A 16,059-nucleotide genomic window follows, 5' to 3' on the forward strand; every position below is an offset into this window, starting at 1 on the left:
CTGGTATTTTCTGATAGGATGTGTTTTGGTGTTTAATGCTAAGGTAGTGTTGCCTAAAATCATTCACAGAGATAACAGTCAAGCAAATCCTGATGTTTTTCCATGAGGAATTTATTTGCTACTCTTACAAATCAGAAGGTTAAATTCATGCCTTGAATGAAAGTTTTATAACTTGAATTTAACAAAGTTTTTAACGTGCTTTCCACATGCTGTGTCTTTGTGTAGCAGTGCCAATATGTATGCGGGTGCTTGGAGAGGAAACAGTAACATTTACTTAATTCATTTTAACCACGATGTGCAATATGTCATATGGAGATTGATGCAGGCTGTGCTTTGACAAAGGTACCGAGGAAAATCCTCCCTTGCTCGAGACACTCGGGAAAAACCACTAATGTATGCATTGCTGTTTTAGGGTGTGGGGGAGCGGATGCTTTGAAGGAGGGTTATTTTTGCTGCTGGTAATTCATCATTTGTTGAGAACAGGTTTCCTAGTTTGGGAGGGAGGGGTGGGAGGTGTCATTGCGGGAAAAGGTCAGTGCCGTTCTGCGCCTTCATTGTTTCATTCATGCGATTTTCTTTCTCGTCTGACCTGCCGAGGTATTCTCTGGGAATGAGCAAGAGGAGGAAAAGAGCACGGTTTTTTTGAGATGCACGCATGTATTAGAGGGGATGCTTAATTAGGAGACAGTAATACAGCCCTGCAGCCTGATGGAGTGAAACCACCACAGTCCTGAGTCAGCTGGGTGGGGCACAATGCAGCGCTAACTGTGTGCCTTTTGTCTCATAAAAATGCCTGAAACAAAGTGGTTGTCTGGCGGCCGGCGTCTGCCTGACCTCCGAAAGGCAGCAAAGTTAATGAAGGCATCTTGCTGCCTCGCAGTCTGCCAGCCCGGTGCTGTGCCGGAGAGCCACAGCTCGTTCGCCCGTGTTCGTGCTGCAGCACAGCTGCTTGGAGCTCCAGAGCTTAGTTATGAAATTACCGTTAAAGCCTTGAGCAAAGGGCTGCTTCCCCTGATTCTTCTTCAGGTTTTTGGGGTTTTTTTTTGCCTGTGAGAGTGGTGAATCAACTTTGTGAGTTTCACAGGGTTGCTGGAAAATAGAAATTCCTGAGCTGCGCTCTTAAGTCTCCTGTATTACCGAATAGTTGGAATTGCTGGAGAATCACAGCAAACCCTGTGCATTATCTGAGTTAAATGTGGACATTGTTTAAAAACCTCAGTTAATGGGGTAAAGCTCTGTTAAATGCTCTCGCTTGAAAAATGTTTGAGCTTTTCTAAATGCTGAAAATACCACATGGTAATGGAAGAATTTGTCGCATTCCGTAAGCTGGATGCTTGCGAGGTGCTGTTGTCTTAAAGCTCGAGGATGTTAAATAGAGTAATAATCCCAGATACGTGAGCAGCTATTTCTTTTTCTAAATCAGCAGCGATATAAAATGAGCAGCTTCTGCAAGGCTTCAGAAAGCCTGCGCCTGTTGAAAAACCGTGTTGTGTGGAGTCTGATGGAGAAGATCATCAGTGAGAGGGGAATCTTAAGCATTGTAAGGTATCCTGCAAATAATAAAAATAATAATAATGTCAGCTTGCTCGTCCATTAAACGTTTAATTACTTCCTTTAAACAGGATTGAGGAGTTTCCCCTAGAAATTAATGCTTGCTTTTAATGCTTGGTGACGGCTTCGCCACCAAAGTGCAGAAATCTGTGGTTCGTACTTTCTGCGGAGACGAACAGAATTTAATTTGCATGCATCGAAAAGAAAATGGTGGCTTCGCATCTCTCCGAGGCTGAATAGGGAACTGATGTGGTGACGTCCTAACGCTGAGGCTCCGATCTGCAGGGGATAATGCCTACGCTGAAGTGCCATCATAAAATTAGACCAACTTTAAAATGAGTGGTGAACGTTTTGGGGAGCGGTTTCGTTCTGCCGCGCTTAAAATCTGAATGTTACAATGGGTGTCTGCGCTAGCAGAGCCCACTCAGAAATTTAAATGGGGAATTGGCTACGGAGGGAAGAACAAGTGCTATCTAGGAACTGATTTTTCTGAGCTCGCTCTAGGATACTCTGGTAAGATGAAAAAGTATAAATGGGGAACGGTACATATTTATCATCTGGGCAGTATTGATCTAGATGAAAAGGAAACAAGTAAAAATCAGCGCTTTAAATAGAACTTAAAAATGAATCTGTAAGATTTTGAAACCTGTAATCAGTGTAAATTGAAGGGGAGGAGAGGGAAGGGATTGTGGGAACTGTTGCAGGAGGAGAGCACATGCTCTGCTTCTTCAGCTGTGTGTTTAGGAAAGTCATATCACGATGGAGAAGATAAAGCAGCTTCTGAATATACTGGTTTTCAAATCAACTAGTAGCACTGTGAATTGCACGGCGTATTTCTGCAAACCTGTATGCTGCCTGTGCTTTGTCTGAGCAGCAGACCCATTTGCAAAGCTGTTTGTCACACTTGTTTTCATTCTAATAGGGCTTATATGGAAATATTCCTGCAATGCACCTAAAGAGAAGACAAATGGCAGCGTTTATGGGAGGTGGCAGATCATAACACAGCGTGTATGCAGGGCAGAGGGACTGGTGTGCTCACCCTGCCACAGAGGGATTGGTGTGGTTTTGTTTAAATATGGTGCATGTTACACCAGGCTTATGTTGAGATTAACACGGTGCTTATGGATTCTGGGTCCTGCCCCGAGGTAAATAGTGAAGGTGGTTTGTTTGCCCACTGGTCTTGCTGAGTGGGGAAAAAGAGCTGCGAGCCTGTTCTTCCTTCTCTTTAATCACTTGTCTCACAAATAAATTGGTGTCAATCTGGGGTTTTGCTGGAAGAGCAGTTTGGCTTTAAAAAAACAAAAGTCTTTCTGGTTGTAGTCATACTTCAACTGAAGTCCCATTTTGATTTATTTTTTTTGTATTCAAACAGTAGAACCATCTACTTCAAAATGAAACATCCCATTAAACTATCTAGCTGATTTTGCAGTTGGTTTTGGTTTTATGGGCTTGTGCTGTTAGCCTCCATAGCAAATGTGGTCCTTAGCAATTTGACAATATGCTGTTAGTTTTGTTGTGTGAGCTTGGAATTTCCCTTTTTTAGAGCAGAAGGGGGGGAAAACATGAATGAAAAAAGGGGAGGGGGAAGAAATGTTTTTGGGTTTTTTCCTCATTGGCAAAGAACTACTTTCCCTTCTGAATAGGTCAGGTTTCTCAGTCTTCTTCACTAAGGGGTTGCACATGAAGTAAGGCAAAGCTTAGCATCTCATATGGGTTAATGCACAGGAGGGTACAGGGCTGTACCAAAGCTCCCCGGTGTCCTGATACCTGCCACTATTCTTCTGTGTTCTGGCGTTAGGAGGCTGCAGCCTGCTGGAGCCGCATTGCTGAGGTGTCCCTGATGCAGCAGCTGGGTGTGAAGATGCAAGCTTCCCTGCAGCACTGCTTTTCCAGCTCAGAACCGGGCAAGGCAGTGAAGATGCTGTTGATGGAGGTGCTCTGATACTTGTGAAGGTCTTTGTGGTCCTTTAGGGAGAAATGCAAAACATGCTCCTGCTTTGTAAGTGGCTTTGAATTCCTGCTTCTCAGAGCCATGTAGGTTCATCTGCAAAACCAGGGTGGAGGTCTCGGAGAGAGGGGTTGATCCTCAGGTGTCAGTACTGGGGCCTGCATGTGAGTTCCTGTGCAGCCTTCTTTTGGGGCAAGAAAGGACTTCTAAGTGAAAGTGATGCCTAGTGATAGGGAAGCCCTGCGTACCCTTGGCTGAGAAGGGGCTGTAGCACTGCACGGAGCAGGGTGGCTGCAGGGTGAATGGGGTTCATGGCTGAGAGTGACGCTCCCTGTGCACTGCAGGAAGGTTCTGCAGCCCTCCGGCTTTTGCCCCTGGACAGCATCACTTGCTGGATTATGGAGGCTGTCATTTCTCATCACTGTCTCTGACTGTCATAGGCAGCCCAGCACTCTATACAAAGCTATGGGAGCATTGTGTGTGGTTGAGAAATAGCTTGCAGGGCTGGCAGGTTTTAAAGTAAGTAAAGTGAGTCCAGTCTGAAACTATTGAGTCCTGACACGATGTCTTGATTCTGCTCTGTTACTCTGCTGGTTTTCTGCCCTTCATTCCTTCAGGTGCCACTGTGAGGTGGAAGGAATGTCACCTCACAGTGGATGAACTGCACAGGCTCACTGTGAGAATCGCTTAGGAGTGATGAGCAGTTGGGTGCCCGCTGTACACCCTGCACTGCTTTTTGTGTTGAAACACAGGAGCTTGCTGTCTACTCATGCAGCATACAGCCTTCTGGAAGCCTACTTTTCCTTCAGGTGTGTTTTCAACACCATGGAAACAACTGTATAAAGCCCTTCAGCTTAAAGGTAATCAGCTGCTTGTGTGTTTCTCAGCAGACATCTCCCCCAGGATGCCCAGTCTGGGATATCCCAGGAGAGGTGCAGGCATCGCTCCCTCAGGGTGAGCCTTGCTTCCTTCAGGGTGGACCTCCTTTGGAGCAGGGGTCTGCAGGAGCCCATGCCCCACAGGCAGCAGTGGCCCTGACTGTAGGGAGCTTCAGTAGGGATCTCTATCTACTCCCTGCTGCAGTATTGTCATCAGAACACTTGACAGTTAGCAGTCTACCGTGTCCTGGCTGGTGTGCATTTTCTTACTGAATATGTTTAATGCTTTGTTGGTTATTTGGGAATAGTATGATGGAAGTTTAAGGTGGCTTTATTTCTGTGGATGCACAGTGCTGAGGTGATGACAGGATTTTGCTGTGCTGTGTGATACAGCATCCTGGCCTAGCTCAGGGGCACAGCAGCTTACCTTTTGTTCATGTGTGTGGCTATCGGATCGTAGCACTGGATCATAACATATCAAATATCAGGGGACAGCGGAACAAAACCCTTTCTTAAATATAAAGCCTTAACAAATCTCAGGGGCTATAGAATTGTTGGTATTGTGAAAGAAATCCTGGTTATGGCAAGCTATTCCCTAACCCCACCTGCCTTGAAACTTGGGGTGGTTGAGGGAGTGGACGACTCTGTTCTTGACAAAAGGTACAGCTGTGGTACTTGAGGAAATGTGGGACCAAAAGGCTGCCCTGTTGGCTTTTGGGATGCCTACAGCTTATCTGGAGGAGCTCCACAAGGCCGCCGCCTTGTGAAGAGGTTGGTAAGGGCAATTGGGATTGTTGGGAGCAGCCTTGACACGCTTCCTCCATGTCTGTGAGCAGGAAATGCTTCTGATGGGCAGAAGTGAGATGGGTTGTGTCACAGGTACCCGTTCTCACATTGTCTGCATCTTGCCTTGTGTTGCCTGATGTCTTTCTAAATAGATCAGGTCAGGAATATATGTCATTTCTATGAACGTGCAAAAAAAACCTGCGTGCTTTGGAGTGTTCTGCAGCTAACTTATAAGGTGTTCCAGCTGTATTTCAGTTCCTGGGGGATGGGGAGATGAACTGTGGCCTGCAGTGTGCCCTGGCTGGGGGTGGGAGCAGAGGCAGGAGGGTGCATAGAGCAGCACAGAGATGGCCTCTCCATGGAAGGGCTTTGCAGGGGCAAGATAGGAGTGTGTGGCTCAGCACATCAATGGCTAGGGTGTGGTGCTTCCCTTCTTCATTAGGCATTTGTTTGCTTTGGGGCTTTTCCTGTCCACCTTTGCACCCCTACTGCAAAGTCATCCCTGGAGGCTGAGCCCCATCCCAAAAGAGCTCCCTGTTCCCTGCACAGGGCTCCCCATGGTGCCCAAGCACAGCATGGTCCAGAGCCCCATCCCTTCCACACACACGGGGAGGGGGTTTCAAAGCATCACCCAAATGCAGCAATTCCAGAGCATGAGAATGCTTAATATCTTATTTCTGTGGAGAAAATGTCTTTCCATGTGGGCAGGAAGGAGGAGAATGCAAGGAGTGCTTTCAGGGAGGACTGAAGGGTGTGGCTCAAGCATCAGTAACAAATGCTGGAAGAAAAAAATGCTCTTTGTTCTGCAGTCAGGTGGGCTGACAACTCTTCTCACTCCATCCCTAGCATGCATAACACCCAGCGCAATTAAGAGAATGGGGAAGGCTCAGTGTTCTGAAACTGCCACAAATGCAGCGAGCGTGGGCTTTCATTCTGTGGTCTGCTCCCCCCTTTTTTTGAATAAGCCATTAAGTTGCAGAGCTTATCAGTATCGCGTTCAGTGTATGTTTCATACTGCTGCATTGTTCTGATAGCAGTGTTTTGTGTGCTTCAGATGGCCGCATAAGTTAAAACTCCGTAGCAGTAAAATTTGCACTGTCCTCGCATGCAACTGGAATTGGATCAGAGAGCGCGTTAAGCGTGTTAAAAATGTGTGTATCTGTACATGTGTGCGGTACAACAAATCAGCTCATTATGACAGTCCTGCTAATTAGAAAATAATTTGAAAGCTGCTCCTTCGAAGCTGCTTGTGTCTGGCAGTTTTATGTGCTCTTTTTAAAAATAAAGTTAAGATGCTTTTAGATTTCTTTTTTTTCAAATCCCTAGAAGCTAAGGGAGCATTCTGAGTTTAAAAGCGCATGATTCTCTCTCTGCTTTGTTCTGCTGCCGTGAGTTGGTTTGATGGCGTGACTGCAGTGTTGGTTTCCCCAGCAAGGTATTGGAACCAAAACTTGGTCTCAGCGGCTGGTGGCAAGAAATGAAACCTTGGTATAAGTGCACACTACCAAATTGGTTGTGAGAATCAAGTGGGAGCAAATCTACAAAGAATAGAAAGATCAGCGTAAGATGCGCATCTTTTCCTGATTTAAGTAAATTCTTCAAGTTCAGGGCCAGGAATATAGGTGGCTTTTTATTTGGCTTGTCTGAATCTACACGTGCCTATTTTCGTATCTTCTAGAAAATGTCTTATTTCTTCTGGGAGGAAGAGAAACCCACTCACAAATTTACATCTTGTGACATTTCTTAGGGCTGTGCGCTGGCTGATGTACTGCTAGAGGCCAGCCCATCATTTCTTGGTAAAAAGAACCTTTCAGCTCGGTTACCTCCTGGAGAGAGCTAATTTTCCAGCAGTCGGGCTCGATCTGGATAAGTAATTAGAGCGCGTGTGAGAGAGATGAAGATGATCACGTTGGCGCTGCCTGTAATTCAGTTAATACAGTGCCTGTGATGCCGTGGCTGCGGTGCGGTCTCCAGAGCCGCAGAGGCGAGTGGCAACAAAGCCAATCGCTTGCATTTGTCTTGGAAGAATTAGCAGCACTTCTCATTCACACGCCGAGCGCCGGCGAGCAGCTGCGGCGTGCATCTGCAGCGCGAGAAGGTGATGCTTGACATGTTTGCACTCCCCACCCCCAAATATGCAAAAATAACATCGTGCAATTAATTGTGGGGTGCCGCCGTCCCTAAGGAGAGCTCGTGGTCTGCAGCTTCGTGCCCCGCAGGGGTATGTGTTTGATTTCGTGTTAGGGTCATATAGCAGATGGGATGAGGTCTGTTTGGGCATTTTGGGGCTTTATAAACGCTGGTCAGAATTACCTGGAGGCAACACTGAAGAGAGGAGGCAGAGGGGGGTCTGCTCCCTTCAGTGAGATGGCTCTCAGCATCGGCAGAAGAAACCGATGCAAAGCGAACGACATTCTTGTACGATCTTGGAGGGTGTGTTCATTACCAGTGCGAACTTGTTCATCCCATGCGTGGGGAGACTAAGGGGTTAAAAATACATCTTAGCTACACTTGATTCCCAGTGGTAGCTCGGTAGCGTTTACATGTGGATCAGATTAAAATAGGTCAGCGTCCTCTGTGGCAGGTCCTTTGGCACTTTGGTGCGTGGCTGCACCTGAGGATGGATGGGCCTAGAGGAGCTCTGTGCATTAACAGAACCACAGCCTAGGGATACTTTGGGATCAAAGTCCTTTATTCATCAACTGAATCAAAGGCTTGACAGGGAGACTTTGTCATCCAGTCAGCCCAGATAATACTTTTTGAGGTGACGGATAACTTCTGCTGAAGAAATAAAGCCGTGAATTGACAGGCACAAGGAGCGCATGCAAGGTATGTGTTTATTCTGTCTTTACAGCACATCCTTTGCATTAAAAATGCATATATGCTCAAGCTAGAGTATTTCAGCACCTGATTAAAAGGAAAATCATGCATTCAGGAATTGCCTTATGACAGGAAGCCTTTGTCTGCGCTTTCGCTTTTCTGCGGTTGCTGACTGCCTCGGATCGATTTTGGCTACCAAATCAGCGTGCTGGGGCTGAGGGAGGTGGGGGGCAGCTCTGCAGTTGGTGGGACCAGGGAGCGGCTTGCTGCCTCTGAGCACGGGGCTTTTTGTTGCGTTTTTCCTTTAACTTGGAATTTCCATATTACAAAGAGGAAGAGGCTTCTTTTGATATAATGGAGCCATTAACATCTATTAATAATGCAGACAGGGTAAGTAGCTGGAGTTGGTGCTCCCCGGGGGCCTCGTAAAACAGATGTGCACTCTATCTTCCCGGATTTGATAGCAGCTGGGGTCGAGGGGGTCGCTGTGGCTCCCGTCGCTTTCCTCCGGCAGCAGTTCTGCTCCGAGTGCCTCCATCCCTGCTGCAGCACAGCCCTTGCTGCCACTGCACTGCTCGTGAGCTCAGGTGCCGGAGAGGGAGCTTTGCTTTGTAGAAGGGGAGGAATAAAGGTAAGCGTTTCTTCCTCGCAGCAGCCACACATTTTCTTCCTTTCTGTCTTGTATTTTTCTCATTGCATGTTGGTCTCTGGAAGCAGTGACAAAATATTGGTGCTTGTAGTTCATGGCAAAAAAAAAAAATCTTTATCATTAGCACAGCGTGATGATGCTGGGCTTGAAACGTGCAGTTTTAGGGTTGCCTTAAAGCAAGTAGGGGCTGTGGCTGTCTCCCCTTGTGTGTGCTTGTATGCCACTACCGTCTGGGTGTCTGCATGTAAATGTGGAGGTATGCACTGCTGCGGGCTTGTTGCAGGGTGAAGGACAAATCCTGCTGCTTCCCATGAGTACTTTGCAGCTGCTCACAGCAGCCCTGTGCTATGCCTAGAAGTTTAGAGCAGAGGAAGGTCGTGTACCTCCTCAGGAAGAAGCAGAAAGTAGTTCAGTAGTTTTCCCTTCCTCTTCTATTCCCTTATTGCTATGCCTTACTGTGACTGTTAGTCTCGCACTGTGAGGGCTACTGAATTGTAGAGGGAGATAAAATTTCTTCTATTGTCCCTGCAGTAACAGCCACAGAATGGGGTTGTGTCTTTATTGGCAGATCCATTGGGTGCGGTGGGGCATGAGCAGATTGTTCAAAAGTGCTGCGTAAGCCGGTCTGCGATTTCAGCAGGCAGCCTTCAGAGCAGGGCAGGTGGATCTTATCTTTCCCAAACTGAAAATAAAATTTGCCTTTGACTTTTGAAATGCTCTGCTGCATTCCGTCCTGCAGTCTGTGTCCTGAGGTGCCCAGCTCACTCATCCTTGTGGATGTGCGTTGGGTTGCTGGGTGCTTTGCTCTGCGTGGTGCCGCTGTTGCTGCCAGAGCTGCACCGCGTTCGGGTGGGGTGTGTGTGATGGTAATCTGCCTGCCTGACATGTGTAACGAGCAGAGATACTGCAAAGAGTTGTTCATGGAATTGCTTAGGTTGGAAAAGACCTTCAGGATCATCGAGTCCAACCACAGCCTAACCATACTACCCTAACTCTTTAACAACCCGTGGTGTCCCTGAGCACCACATCCAGATGGTTCTTAAACACATTTAGGGATGGTGACTGTGTTTAAAATCCTTGTTCTTCAAGGAAATACTTTTCTCTAATGCCGTCCAAACAATTTAAGTGAAACATATATATATACTATAAAAATATATATACTATATAAAGTATAAAAATGTACACACTAAATTTTGAGGGGGGAGAAAAGAATTAATATTGTATTTTGTAAACATGCAGCTTAACTCTTATTTTTCTCCTTAGATCCACACTATACTTTCTGGTAGATGGATTAATGTGTTACTTATTACATTTTTTTAAGATCAGCATAATACTGCTATGTAGCAGGCTGGAAATGTAGACATTTTACGAAACATTTAAATTAATGTTTATTATTTTAATAGGACTGAATCTGCAAATGAGTTATTGAAAAACTATTTTGCATGGGGGAAACATGTTAGTTATTTCTGGCAATTGTTAGCCAAATACAGGACGCTTGCTGCTGTCATTGCAGAAGAGATCAGTAAGGTTCAGAGCTGAGAGGTTTAAATGAACAATAAAACTCTGCTTTTAATGAGTTACCCAAATTAGTGTTTTCCATTTGTATTTTGCTAATTTATAATGGCTTTGGTAAATGCTGCTATGAGTTTGTGCCACTCTGTTACACTGAGCCCTTTTTCATGAGGGCAGTGCATGATGCTACAGCTGTTGGTGCTTGATCATTACTTCTTTCCAGGCTCTAAAATAATCCCTTTGGAATCAGTGGGAGTCCTAAACATTAACCAGCATAATAAAGGAGGTAGGGTATACACTGTGTAGGTTACCTAATGTTTGCTTTTGGGTTTTCTTTTAAAATTTTTTTCTGTTTGTGGCATTGTAGCTTATTTGAGCTCCTTCTGGGTTATCAGTCACGGATTTTACAACCAAAATACAGTTCAGATGTGTATCCAGTTCCTGATTATGATTGAGATTATAGACAACTTCTTTTCCTCAGTAATTTTCTCTGTGGAATGAGGAAAAACGGTATGGATTTTGTGGTGCTGACTATTCTTAGTGTATATTTTCTGCTTATTTTCTCAGAAGGGGGAAGATGGGCACTGATCAGTAATGGGAAATTGCAATTTTTAGGACTTTGTGATTGTCCTATGGATGATCAAAACATTTGCGGCAGAATAATGAAACTAGAAATTGAATTGTGTTTCTTTTGTCAAAGTTCCTTAAATGAACATGACTAGAGGTCAGGCTTCTGCGTTCTTTGGGAAACAAAGGAAAGAAGCTCTTTCCTTTGTTAATGGCATTTATCATCTTTAACTCATTGGTTGCTGAAGCAGAGATGAAATGTTAGAAGGATTACAGATGATTGTTGATTAAAATTTACATAGGCTCTTTGAGATGTGTGTGCAGGTGTTTTGTATGTGAAATGTATACAAATATACATAAGCTGCAGGCATTGTTCTTCAACAATGTTCCTTAAAAACTCCTTGTTTCTATTCTTTGTGGTTTTAATGCTTTCTGAATGAAGAACAACAATTACAGGGTTCCTTTTTAGCTGAACTTTGGGTGCACCCTTGTGTAAAATGGAAATGGTTTTGTGAGTAGTCCATGAGAACAGAACAGACAGTATTGTAGGGGTCTCTTATATGGTAAGCGACAATTTGACCTTTTTCTGAAAGTATAGCACTGTAATTTTGTCTAAGCAATTTTGAAATGTTAGCCTTAAAGTGATTGTCTACAAATCAGGATTGATTTTGGTTAGCGTAGAGCCAACATAAAACAAAACATATAAAAATACAAATATTTCTCTTAAAATGGTGCTTCTGTCGGACATCTTTAGATAGAAGATATATGCAAAATATGATGAATGTCTTTTCCATGTTCTTTGGGTAGCGTAGCACTCCTATGTGGCAGTCTTTGCTTTTCCAAGTCCACTGAATTCCTTTCTAATTGAATTTTAAAGGAAAATGATTCAATGAGCGTCTCACTCTAACATATCGGTCTCACAAAGAGCTTTGAAACCCACAAGTTGCACTTCTTTCTCTGTTTTATTCCCATTAAATCATGTGTATGTGTTCCTTGAATTCTCTGTTGAGAGTGAACATGTTCTTCCCTCAAGTCTTACACTTCTTCACTTGTGATGCTACAGAGATCTGGCCAGGTTCTTTGCTGTAGCTACCCATGATCACCTCCAGTGTGTGGAGTTGATGGGATGGACAGAAACTGAGCAGCTCACACTCCAGACCACCCACACTGATTGCAAACTCCGTATGCAGCTGTAAGCAAAATAGTAAATACAGAGTGAGAAATGGGGAAAATGTGACAAGTTAAAATTGGAAAGAGGGGATCCACATCAAGGGGAATTCTTTTTGTGTATGGTACAGCTGAATATTTGCAGGTGGAAAAAATCCTGAAATATACATGTAGTATTTGCTCTTCATGAACAGATCTTTGTGTCAACTGATTTCTGACCAACTGGTCCCCAAAAGAGGTCAGTACTTCTGCAGGTTGTGGGTCTGGCTTCGTTCTTCATAATAAAAGCTCAGAGTTTGGATGTAAAAGGATGTAGCATTGGTGGAGAGAGCTGAAAAGCAGCCATGATCCTCTAGGGATAGAATTTTCCCCTTCATTGTATTTTACTTGAGTTAGACTGATCACCTGAGGCGAGCACTGAGTAAGCCATGGGAGCACAGGTGAAGACAATTCACCTGTGTGACCAGAAGGGATGGAGTCTGGCTCCACTTCTCCCAGACCCCACTTAAGGGCTGACCACCACTGGGGAAGGATCTCTTGTTGGAGATCCCTCTCCTGTGGAGTCCTGGGCAAGCCTCGACCATCAGCGACAGGTGAGCCTTTCTTTATTTACTGGTTGTCTGTATCCCATCTGGATAAGCCATACAAAATATACTATCTACCTCTATTATTTTGTGTGGGTACTATTCTTTTGGGTTATTCACGGTACATATGCACATACATTCCTTTATCTGTATGTGTGGGAAAGTGGCAGTGAGTACTTTCTGGAATTTGTGTGAATTCAGGGTGCATGTTCCAGAGGTGCACAGGGACAGTGCTTCCTCTACCCCGAGTTTCCCTGTGCAAGAGTGTGAATCACTTCTCCCAGAATCTTCCATCCAGGAGAAGGTTACTTGGATTGCAGAATGGTGCAAATTTATTATTTACTGAATATGCCCAGAAAGTTACAAAGCTACATTTGTGTACAAAATAGGGGACAACTACTGATTAATTATGCTATAAACCACATGTATCTTATAAATGCGTGTGTGAGAAATGTCTGTATTATGCACCCATGTCCACTTTGTATAAATATCCATTGACAACCTGTTTATTTGCCTCCCTAAGGGCTGTTGCAGATACTGCAAACCCCCAGCCCTTTTTAAATAATATAAAACCTGCTAAGGTAGGTTTTGCTTCTTGCTGAAGTAGCAAATTTTCCCTTCCACTGGTCATGCCTCCTTCGTGTCTGTGAGATGTTTGTGGCTGGTATGTTGCAAGCAGTTTGAGCAAGGGAGATGGGAATGCCTCCACTCAATGTGTGGCACAGTGCCTTCCCCTGCCCAGAGGATGAGCACTGGGCTCTGTAGGGCTGCCCTGTGCTGGGAAGGCTGGGGAGATGCTTCGGGAACAGCACTTCATCTCACTGATTCTGCTGTCCTTTAGGTGGAAGGAGTTAGTTGGTATCAAGACATGTTCTCCTTGCCTTTGCATTTAACAAATTTTCTTTCATTAAACTTAAGCTATAGTAGTTCTGCTCTGAGCTGTAGTTGTTCTGCTCTGACCTTCCCTCAAGGGCACCTATTATCCCAAAGGTAATGCTTTTAATGCTTTCTTCCATGAGGAAGTAATGTAGCTGACCCTCCCTCCTGTTTACTTCATGCCCCAGCTCCTCATTTCTTTGAACACCAATGTATTTTTGTGTGTTTAGACCACAAATGCTGCATAGGCAGATTAAACTACTGTGCATGACAATTATGTGTGTGTGAAACTCTTCATTAGCCTCCGCGCTGAGGAAAGAAGAAAATAGATGTCACAGACAACTTTCTGCCCAGCTTAGCTTCTGCAGCAGATGTGTGGGAGTTCTGAGGTACTTCTGGCTCAGGAGTGGCAGCACACTGGTTCTCAAGCAAACCTCAGTTGCAGCACTAGCTGAACTGAGCCTGTGGCCACCATGCCAAGGTGTGACGATCCTGGCTGTAGCCCCAGGCTGGGAACAGGGCCACCTCAAAGTCATGGGCTGGGTCTCCAGGGCTGAGCAGTACACGTGTCTGCATTGTTTTGTCTGCTGGCCTTTATCAGTTTACTTTCAAGTAAGTTATGGAGGAGGGCCCAATTCTTTGTGTGGCTGTGGCTCCTCAGCAGAAGTGTTGGAAGTTCTCAGCACTTCATGAGAGCACTTTTCAACTCTTGCTAGCAATCTATGCCAGTGAGGTGATACATCGTTTCCTGCTTGAACACCCAATAAAAACTGGAGTTGTTTTTCCGAACTATGTTGAAGGTTCCTTGCTCTTACAGTTAAACTTTGAACCATTTAAAATTCATAAAAGATCTAGGAATATGCAGATTTTTCATATCAAAAGTCAAATCCAAGAGCCTTCTAAACACCTAAATTACTCTATAATTGGCTTGATTAGGCAAATATTAACTCTAAGTGACACTTCAGTGGCATCAACTGTGACAACGGAAGTGACATTTCTGAACTGCCTTGTTGTTAGGGAGAATGTTGATCATTGCTTTTTTTGCTTGTCATTGTGGAATAATGCTCACAGTCTATTTGGAGGATTATGGTTGGTCAGATTTCCTGCTGCTTGGTAAGCTTCATGTGCTGACTATATGCAGATGTGCAATCTATAAACAGAATAATATGAATTTGTCAATCTATTCAGAATTAAAAGATTTCTTGAAGTAGTTCTGGATACCAGTAATCTTCAAAAAGATAAAGAACCACCACCACTGTTAACGGTAAAGACTGTAAAGAACAGTTTGAATGGTCCCAAGCTTATGAATAAGAAAAAAAAAATCAGCGTAGTGTATTTTTTTTCCCTCTTTGTTGGGTGATGTGTTTACAGTTCTGCTGAAGCTTTCAAAAGATTATGGCTTTCAATCACGTAATATCTAGAGAGAGGGTCTGTTCTTACTGTTCTCTAGATCCTAGGTCCTGTATAGCCTGGTGACTCCCAGGCAAGGTGTAGAGAGTGATCATCTCTGCAGAGTGTTGTGCAAGCGTCTGTTAGGCTCTGCATGAGATCTTGGAAGTAGTGTTAGTGAAAAAGAGAGAGGATCTGATTTTTGAGTTCATATTCCGGCAAGTTTTGTTCTTAAGCTGTTTGGGCAGAAGTCTCAACTTCTGTCTGGGCTTCATTCAAACTCTGAAGTGTGGTAAGAATGCTTAGACCAGTGTCATGACTGTACATCGAATGGGGACACAGCAAGCATTCAGCACGTCCCATATGATCCTCATCTGATAGATGAATGTAACCAAGTTGATTGGATCCCCTGCTAGAACAAGCTCTTGTGCTGATGTGTGCAAGGACCCCACCAGGTTTGAGCTGTTTTGAGCTATAGACACGTGGCATGGGTCTTGAGCAAAGTACTCTGTGGTCTGTCTTTTGGTTAGTTTCAAAACATTTTGAAAGGGGAGGTGCTTGTTTTATTGAGGGAAAAGTGGCTTAATTTCCAAAACAGGTTTGTTTTTTTTTTGCTAATCCTGTTTTTCATTTCTTTTAACATAGAAGAAGCTAGATGTAGAACAAATCTAATGGTAGTTTGACTAACAGCTCATCTTGGCAGATCATCGTGGTTGGTGTACCACTTACTAAAAGATTCAGTGCAGTTTCTGACTTGCTGCATAGAGCTGCAGTATGGATTGTAACTAAGCAGGTGGAATATTGTCATTGTCTCCCTGATTGACTACAGATAGCCATATCTGCTGCTCACAGTTCTGTTCTCCTCACCTGCTAAATCTTTTAGCTTGGTATACTGCTGAGATACGAGCTGGTACTTTCTCGGCCTGTTCCTTGGGCAATGGAGCCTTGGTCAGCTGGCTGCTGAATTCTACTGTAACATACACTGTAAGTTGGCAAGACCACAGCCTGGTTGAGAACCTAATTATACATTGACCTGTGCTCTTTTGCTTCACGTCTTTGCTTGATTGGGTTTTTATGCAGCATCTTCCAAGTAATGAAGGAATGCAGCTCTCTGTATGGAACTTGCACCTACCCATTCATTTGCTGAATAGCACAACCAGCTTCTTCAGGTGTACCCAGCTATGTGTAGCAACATAGCTTTGAATCCAGATCTTAAATATTTTTTCTTGCCTGATACATTTTACGCAAAATCATTTAAACGCGATTTATTCCTTGCGTATTCCTTTTGTGTTTCTTTTCCAGTAGACTTTTTTAATTAAACCTGTGATGTCT

Source organism: Cyrtonyx montezumae, unplaced genomic scaffold (genome assembly GCF_038088225.1).
Source record: "Cyrtonyx montezumae isolate F1298 unplaced genomic scaffold, pur_monq_1.0 scaffold_8, whole genome shotgun sequence".
Classification (NCBI taxonomy): Eukaryota; Metazoa; Chordata; class Aves; order Galliformes; family Odontophoridae; genus Cyrtonyx; species Cyrtonyx montezumae.